General features: G+C 42.7%; 1 protein-coding gene across 2 annotated transcripts in view; it reads right to left on the minus strand.

Annotated features, from left to right (window-relative positions):
* Positions 1-9,339, minus strand: part of CCSER1 (coiled-coil serine rich protein 1) — a 934,040-nt gene that overhangs the window by 866,947 nt on the left and 57,754 nt on the right. The window lies entirely within an intron of this gene.

Genomic DNA, 9,339 nt, shown 5'->3' on the forward strand with positions numbered 1-9,339 from the left:
CAACAACACACACACCCCGGTAAGGCTGTGGAAATGATTGTAAAGTAGTACTAATGTCAGCTGCAATTTATGCTCCTCCCTCTCCTGGGGCTATGGGTGGGGCAAAGGAGACCCAACTGAAAAGGCGCAAAGCAATGGATATGGCAAAGGAAGAAAACTGGGAAGTCTGCTGAGAAACAAGTAAGTGCAGCAGAGGATGGATGGTTATTGCCTTAACTTTTACTTGCAAGGTAGAGCTAAAGGATGCTTTAGGTACCGGATGCATCCATGTCTTGGGGAAAAGATTCAGATTCAAGTATAATACAGTATCCCCCTCTACGGTCTTGCAGGTTCAGCTACTGATCTTCTCAGTTCTGCCCTTCAATATTCTTTAAATTGTTATGCCCAAACATGCTTTTTTATATATGGCCAAGCATCAACCTACGTTTCTGCTGGCACCCACTTACAGCCCTTCTAACATGGCCTTCTAACAGACTGTGAGTGATCTAGGTCTTGTTCACTTGTTCAATGAATGATAAGCTGCCTGCCCTCTCTTGTTTACCATTAACAATGCAGAAAATATGTCATCTTTCTGTATGATCCAATGTTCCCTTATTCAAATGATGCAAATTACCATCCAATTACAGCAATACTGTTACCAAGTCTTGACTAATGTTTGTGACATTCTGCGCTTTGATTGCAAACATTATAATGAATCTACATTCCATTAATCCCAGATGTTTATTAACAAGTTCTTAGGCTTTTTACTGTGTCTGGCTTCCTGTTCAGCAGTAGATTTTGGTTTCACTCAGACTTAAATTTGCGATCTTCGAGCATCAATCAGCTGGATTGCTACATTAGAATTTTATGAAACTTGGACTACTATTTTGCACTTGCAATGAATGAGGTTTTAAAAATTATTTAATGACACAGTGGCCCAGGGACGTAAAAGGTCACAGAGAGCTCCAATTTTATTTATTTGCATGAAAATATTTGTGTGTCACCTTTCAGCCTGACAGACGGGCAAAAAGAGAACATTAAAAAGCAATCAACATAATGTAGCGATCATATTTTGTCACTACAACCTGAGCTCCAGATATCTTCTAGCTCATATCCCTCCCCCCCTTTCTTCTCTAGCATACAGCCCCGAAATTAATCACCTGCATATTTACACCAAGCTACAGGTTGTCATTTCGTCTGAGTTACAAACTAGAGTTTCTTTTTCACGCTTTCGGACCATGCTTCCAACTTGTAGCTTAATCCTGATTTGGAGGCAAGAGAACAAATCACAGTGGGCAGCTTAAAGGAAACAACATGTTGTGTCTGTCGTGAATAAGGAAGGGATGGGGTTGATCCCCAAGCTGCTTCTCCACAAGGCATCTTCTGCTCATGGAAGACTATATTACATCTCACATGAAAATGCTACATAAGAAAAATGTGAAAGTTTCTGAAGATATCCTTCTGCTTCTCTAAGTGGAAGCATGTAAACTCCTGCATGAGAAGTGTGATAGTTGCCTGTTGTAGTACAGTGAGATATCTCACACAAGCACTTATGGAAGGATGCTAGTGGCTATTTCCTTTCTGCTTATAATGCACTGGCACCAACCAAATTATTTTTGTGATTGGCCAGATCCATATGTGACAGAGGATTACAGCTACCTACTGCATTTGTATCTCAGTGTTCTTCTAAGCTCAGGGCCACATATGTGACGTGACCCCCTCCCCCACTTTACTTTCAGAACAGCCATGGGTGGGATCCAGCCAGCTTTTCTACAGACGAAGAAGGAAGCAAGGGGTCCCGTTCAAACTCCAAAAAATGCTATACTGGGGGTTATGGGACGGGCATGGAAAAAAGCCAGCGCGAAGATCCTCAACAAATAGCACAGGTGTTGGAAAACAAGGTATTTATATAAATTTATATATATTTCGAGCAACAACTTTATTTCTCTTAAGATGTATAGTATATCACCAGGAAAGAAATCAGAGAAAAACTAGAAAAAGGAAAGGTTTTAAGCCATTTAAAGTACTGTTAAAATAAGATCCATAACTGAATAATTCATGGGCATAATGAAATGTTTCCCCTTCTGGACTCCCCTACATACTTCAAAGACAAAATAAAATTACATGAAAACGAAGAAATAGGAAGACAATCTACAAATGCTGAATTCATTGCTCCGCACACCAACAGCCTCTGTGTACCTAATGTAAAGCTTTGTGGAATGCCTTTCATATACAATGAGCAGATTAAATGTCTTCATCTCCTGAATGCATCCATCAAATAATCATGTTTTCTCGCGGAATAGATATGAAGTTCCAGGAAGAAAATACAAAGTCTGTAATAGCTGATAGCTCAGGGTTTTTTTGTGCCTTGCTAAGATGTTGAAATAGTTCTTTTAAGAATACTAAGGGCCAGAGGAAGGAGAAGTATCAGTGTGAGAGCAGGGGAGAGAGGTCTTGAAAATATGTCTTCTAGCTGAACAAGATCTGGGCTGAGCTTCCCTTGTCCTTAAAGTTACAGGTATTTAAGCCTGGCTGTGGCCAAAGGCACAACACTTTTGGGGAAAAGCAAAGAGCAAGAGCCAAAGAGGTCGGGGTCCATGACTTAGTCCATGCCTTGCAGCCCGTAGCCCTGAGTGAACCGGGCCAATAGATCAAGGACCAGTCCACAGCTTGGAGTCATACTACGCATTTTGTTGCTGCCAGTTGGTTGGCTGCACAAATTGTATTTTTGTGTTTCTTTGTAAACCACTTTTAGTCCCCAGTGTGGAGAAAAGCAGGAAAGGTGTGTGAGTGTGGGTGAGTGTGTATGCACATGAACTTGCATGGGCACTGGGAGGTAATGGGTCCCAGCTGCACAGCTGGCAGGTGCTGTAGTTCCTGAGGCCGCACTGTGCACTGGCCAGGATCCTGCAAGGAAGCACCAACCTCTAGCTCTACAGTGGGGTTTGGTAGCAGCTAGTCTAGCACTTCACCTCCTCTGCATCACCTTGGCCCAGGCCTTCTGCCATCACCTTTCCTGCATACTGGGAGAGGGTTGGGGGGGAGACACTACAGTCCTGGGTTTGAATCCCGACAAGCGGAGACCCTGCAATTATCTCAGGGCTGGTGGCAAGTTCTCCCTTGCAGGCTCTGGCAGGGTTGCCTCTGCCAAGGATGGTACATTATCCACAAGCACCTTTGTAGTACTGGTCCCTCTGGTCCTCTCAGCCACCAACCGTGGCTCCACCCCTGAGGACTGTAAGCCAGAGTCATTGAGCGAGTTGGACTATAGCATAACCTTTTCTGGCTTCCTTTTCTCCCTAACAGCCAGAAACTAACCTACCTTTTATCTGCTCCCTATCTTCAGTTATATATATTATTTATTTACCTTATTTATATCCTGCCTTTCTCCACAATGGGTACCCAAAGCAGTTCACACAATTCATATCTCCTCCATTTTATCCTCACAGCAATACTTTACTTTAGAACTCGATTTATATACTGCCCTTAACTGCTAAGGGGTCTCAGAGCGGTTTACAGGTATACTACTATGTAGTTTTTGTCCTAACCTAGGGCCACAATTCGAAGGGGGGAGGGGCTGCCTACCGACACCCAAGTGACACGTTCTCTCTTTGTTGATTTTCCGGGCGGGCTTCAGATGTTGTTCCTGGCGCCCCAGGCTGGCCGGCGGCTTCCTCCAGCAGGCTTCTGGTGGACTCCTCTGACGCGCGACCGCTTCTAACTGTCAGACTCCCATCGCATCAACGAAGCACACACTTGTAGAAAAGGTTTTACTTTTATTTGAAGCAATAGGTGCATAACAGGATCACTGTTCAGAATTAGGCATAAGCATGGATCCCAATAGATTATAGGAAATTCAAAAAGCTGAGGCCCAATTGTGGGACTTCCCACGCGCGCCATTGAGCCTGGGAAGCAACGCTCCTACTTACTCATAACATACTGCTTCTCATGGATAATGCCATGAGATCACCCAAGCTCCTACCCGCCAGCCAATGTTCCCTCTAAGCTGTAGAGTCTTGTGAGCAAAAATTCTACTTTGTGAGCTACTAGCATTAAAGTTGTGAGCGAGCGATTTGGCTGCTGCATAAATTAGTTTGCTCTGGAGCCTTCCTTCCTGAGCTAAGACAAAAACGTGTGAGCTGGAGGCTAAAAAACTGTGAGCTAGCTCACACTAACTCAGCTTAGAGGGAATACTGCCGCCAGCAACCACCTGTGGCCTTGAGAGATACGGACGTTCCTGCAACTATGCAATTAAGCATATAAACAGGCATACATGGGAAAGTAAAAGCAAACAAGCGCATACCCAAAGAATAAGGACACATACAAATACACACAGAGCATAGTGAAACATACGAGCACATACACAGAGTACAGGGAAAACAATGGCAGCTTGCTGACACTGACTGCAGCTTCCGGCTTCCGTCCCATAGGCTCTGCCGCAATGCATCGTCTCGCCGTCGCACCGCCTCCATCCGGTTCCGTACTTTTGTGGAATGACTACTGTTGGACAGTGGCAAGCAGCCAGGGCCAGGTGAGTCATACAAGTTGGGTAGTGGCAAGTTGCCTGGTAGTTGCTGGTGGACCTGACCCCAATGAATCGTCCTTCAAAGGCCAAAACCACCCTGGAAAGAGTCCTCCCTGTGTTTTTACTGACAGAAACCAAGACTTGAAGGCTGGTAGTACTGTTGTAGCCACCTAGCAATTGTCACTGATGGCATTCACATATTAAAGCTATAGGCTCTCCTATCATTTGAGAAACCCTGCAATGTTTTGTGGGATTTTGTTGTTGTTTGTTTGTTTGTTTTAGATTTCAGATGTGGGGTAGGCTACGCTGGGCATGTGTGATATGCCCAAGATCACCCAGTGAGTACCACAGAAGAATGGGGATTCAAACCTGGGTAGGAGCTTTTCTCACGTTTGGAGAAAGATCTGTCTTGTCTAGCCATGGCTCCCACTCTCGAGTTTTAAGTATTCACGAGTGTGGCCATGTTGAGAATCAGATACATTGATGATATAGTATGGGTTTATTATTGTACAAATCTTTTGTCCACTGAGCTCCAGAAGGGTCTCAAGAAATGCAAACAATTTTTTCCATAATGAATCCAAGAGTATTTGATTATTTCAGTGCTGGTTACCCCTTCAACCTCTCTTCAGAGCAGTTTGCAACATTGCTAAAATAAATATTCCACTGCTGAATTCAATAGAAATCCTAATAGATCGTCCATTGATGGAAGGGATGAGTGAATTTTACCAGCTCCCTCCTCCCATGGCAGATCTCTAACTCTTGCTTTATATGGTTCCTGGTGGTCCCCTGAACCCTAGAATCAACAGTTTGGGAGCCATTTCAGACAGCAGTGGGAGGGAGGGAGGAAGTCACATTTTGTTGACAGGAATCCTTTTGTCAGTCGAGATTTTTGACAGGATCCAAATCTATACTTTGTCACTACGAATCTTTGGACCAACTTCACTCTTCAAACCACTCTGTCCCTGTCCTCAGATATGTTTGGTCTGTGGCTGGTCATCCCAGGGCATTTTCAGTTGCTGTTCCAGTACTTTGGAACCAGCTGTCCCCTGAGGTAAGGACCACCCTTCTTACTATTAATAAGGAGAATCTGTACAATGGTCTTATTCTGGAAAGGTTTTTATAGAAATTCATGGCTATTTGCTTGGACTACAGATCTGGATTCAAACTGTTTTCATTAATGATCATATTGAGGCCATCATGGTAATGATTTTCCCCCTGTTTTATGGCTTTATTGTGTTAATGGCACATATGTTTTCTGCATACTCTTGGAAACTGCTTTGGTGTGGGGAAAGAAAATCTATAACTATTTTAAACAAATATCCTTGATGATCATTGTAGTGACAGTAGGTATCACCTGCTGTTAGTGCATTGTCTTCAACTTTGTAATCTACTGTCTGTATTGTCTGGAGTATAACTTGACCAAGATAGTTTGTTGTTTGCATTGTTCTCCATTTCTGTAATCCTAGTACTACTGTATTGTCCCGTGATTGTCCTATGCAGTCTGACTGCACCAATCTGCCTTCAGTCTCAGTAAGAAAGGTGGGAAGAAGAAGAGGAGGAGGAGGAGGAGGAGGATAAACAGCTACTAAGACAGATAATAAAAGGCTAGATCCCAAGTACTAGGTTTATGGACATGGACGGGTGTTTCTCCAAACCTTCCCTGAGAGCAGCTTCCAGTATTAATAGATGCAACCAGACAAACCACTGTTAAGCATAAAGATGGGCAGCTTGCATGAAACAGCTAGACTATCATCTCGATGACGAACACTTGAAAAATGCCAAGAGCACTTGAAAATAACAGAACATATATATACTATTGAAAAGCAAAAGCCTCTTGAAAATAATAAAAAGAATATTCTCATAGAACTGTTTCAAAAAGGCATGTGTTTATTTTTAAAACATCTGATAATTGTAATGAATACAAACAAATTTATTTATTTCTCAGTCACAGTACTGGACTCCAGAACTTCTGTTTCTAAAAAGTTCAACTCCTGTTTTATTGATGGAAAGCTGGTCTCCTGCTGGTTGTGACATAAATCTTAGTCATGAAATTCAGAGAAAACTACTAGGTGATTCTCATCCACAGAAGTTTTTAAAAATGATGGTCCTTAATGGGAGCCACCCTCCTCCCTTAGAGGCTGATCTTGGGGTGGTATTCTGGAATTTGGGGAGCAAATGGGGCATTTGCTCTCTCCATTTGTAATGGCTTCTGAAAGCCAACGGTGCAGAGTTGTTTTATACTGCTCACCCTGATCCTTGATTTCTCCCACAAGCCCTAACAAACTGGGGCAAACAGGGATCAAATTGAACATTAAGGAGTTGGAGGATAATCAGCAAGCACAAGGGTCTCACTGAATGCATGACTACCATCTGTATCACACACACACACACACACCATTAATGTAGCTATATAAAGAAAGTTGCCTTGTCTGGAATCCTATTTTTATATCCCAGTGTTTTACTATGTTAATATTCTGATCCCATTTGCCATCACAGATCCTCCCACGCATGGTCTGTCCTGCCACAGAACGAAACCACTCTTTTTCCATTAGTGCATCCTGTGTTGTGGAAAGACTTGCCCAAGGAAGTGCACTGAGCCCCTAGGATGCTTGCCTTCTGTAAGAAATATAAGGCTGTTCGGTACACATTTTGCAGTTAATATTGTGAGGAGGGTATTATTTTGAGGGAAAGTGATATAGCTGTGTTTTTTCCTGTTTGTTCGATTATTATTTTGTGTGTCACGCACAGGTTAGGTTTACATGCCATGCTATGTGCAGAGAAACACAAGAGACAAGTTCTCTCTCAGCAGGGAAGTTTATGCGGGAAAAGTTTCCTTGAAAGCAGGAAGTATGTAAACTATTGCCATAAGTAGGCTGCTTAGCAAAACGGAAACAATCTAAGATCCAGCTTTTACATTCTGCAGAACCAAGTGGTGAAAGTTTTCCCTGCTTCTTCAGGCCTTAGGGGTGAGGCTGATGTATTTGAATGAAAACCTCCTATCTGGAAAAAAAGAAAAACAGCCCTGCCTATAGAAACCTTCCACCTCCAGGGGTTTAAGTGTCTGCTACTGGGTTGATCTTTGTTAGTTTGTTTTATAGATACATGTTCATAAATATTGTAGAATAAGAATACTGTAAATGTATTCTTCAACAATACATCTAAGTAATGACGATAGCATTTTCAGGTAACCCTCATTTCTTTTCTGGTTTGAATATTCCTTCCCTTCCTTTTCTTGTCCCTTACTGCATTCATTGTTACCAGGAAAGACCAGAGTGGCTCTTGTCTTGTGCTCAAAGTCAGCTAAGAGAGGCAAGAGAATAAAAGAGAGGCAAAAGAATAAAAGATGCAATGCAAAAGTATAATCAAATGTATTTTTAATATTAAAAAGTTCAATTGATTCCAATTGGCGAGTTAAGCAGGTGATTAAATCTCTCCCTCAGAAATCAATGGAACTGAAAACGGTTTTACTTTGGTTGGATCAGGCTCCATATATCTACACTGGGCAGCTGCTAACATTCTGGTTGCTACACGGTCTCATTATACTCATTGGAACTGCAAGGTCGTTTTTAAAGAAATGGTTTTTGGCATGGATAGAAACCGAGCAGTAGCTCTTACATCCCTGCGATGCTGTAATCCAAAAGCACTGGCAGGATTACTCGGCTGCTTGAAACCCCACACTTCGGCAGGTAGATATTGCACTGATTTGAAATGGCAGGAAGGTGTCAGTCTGCTTTGTGGTATAGCTGCTCAGCTGCTATAGGTAAATCATTCCAGTCCCGAAGTATCGTTGCTATCATCCCAGCCCCAAGAAACATAAAGAGGATTTGAAAAGAGGCTTGCCATATCTATATTGTCAGCATTCACTGTCAAACACAAGAAGCAGCTTCTTTATCAGACACCAGAGGGTTTCTTCTGAGGGAAAACTCATTTATTTTTATCCTAAAAGGAAAGGCAAACAATAACTATGGCCCGAAAATACAGCGTTCAAGAGACAGATTAGGTTGAGCAGTGTTCTCTAAAAATATTTAACGAAAATACTCCTCGCACTTAGGTCTCAGATCATCTCTGTCTTCTCTGAAATTCTCCATTCGTACAGACCATCAACAGCCAACGACAGCTTTTTATTGTCTCTCGGCAGACATCAGAAGAGACAAGCATGTCACGAACCTGCATTTTGACCATGACAAATGGAGAACCGGGTGAATGGTCCACAGTAATCTATTTTATGAAGTCGCCATTGTACCTGCTTTGCTTCAAGTCAAGTGATTGTCATAAATGTTATCATTACCCATGAAATATGGGTATTAGCTCTTCAGTGGGGCCGAGTTCCAGTCAAAGGGCTGCTTACAGACAACTGGAGAACTGTTCTGGGTATATTTCAGTTTCAATGTACTGGCACAACCTCGAATGTTTCAGCAGAATAGAGGCATTTTCCCCAAGGTGGTGGTGGTGGTGGGTTTCCTTTACTTTGTACAAGTATTCATCTTTTAAAACTTTTGTTCATTGCCATAATTTGAGCAAATGCAGCTTCTTCTCAGCGTGGAAGGCAGACTATATAAATATAAAGCAAGCAAAAAAATACACTTACATGACTTGTCCTATCCTATCTGGAAACACAAAGTGATTTTGGTTATATTATGATACCACTCAAAGGATATTTCGCAAAATAACAATATGGAATAACAAGGGGCGGGACCCGCGATACTCGCAGGGGGGGAGCTCCACACTTCTGAAGCAGAGGAGGAAGCAACAGGAGGAGGTAAGTTCCCCCCCACCCTGCCGGTTCCCCCCGTCTGCTCCACCTCCCATCCCCCCTTGATCTCCCCCCCCCCTTG

This window comes from Gekko japonicus, unplaced genomic scaffold, assembly GCF_001447785.1.
Source record: "Gekko japonicus isolate JY-2015 unplaced genomic scaffold, Gekko_japonicus_V1.1 scaffold387, whole genome shotgun sequence".
NCBI lineage: Eukaryota > Metazoa > Chordata > Lepidosauria > Squamata > Gekkonidae > Gekko > Gekko japonicus.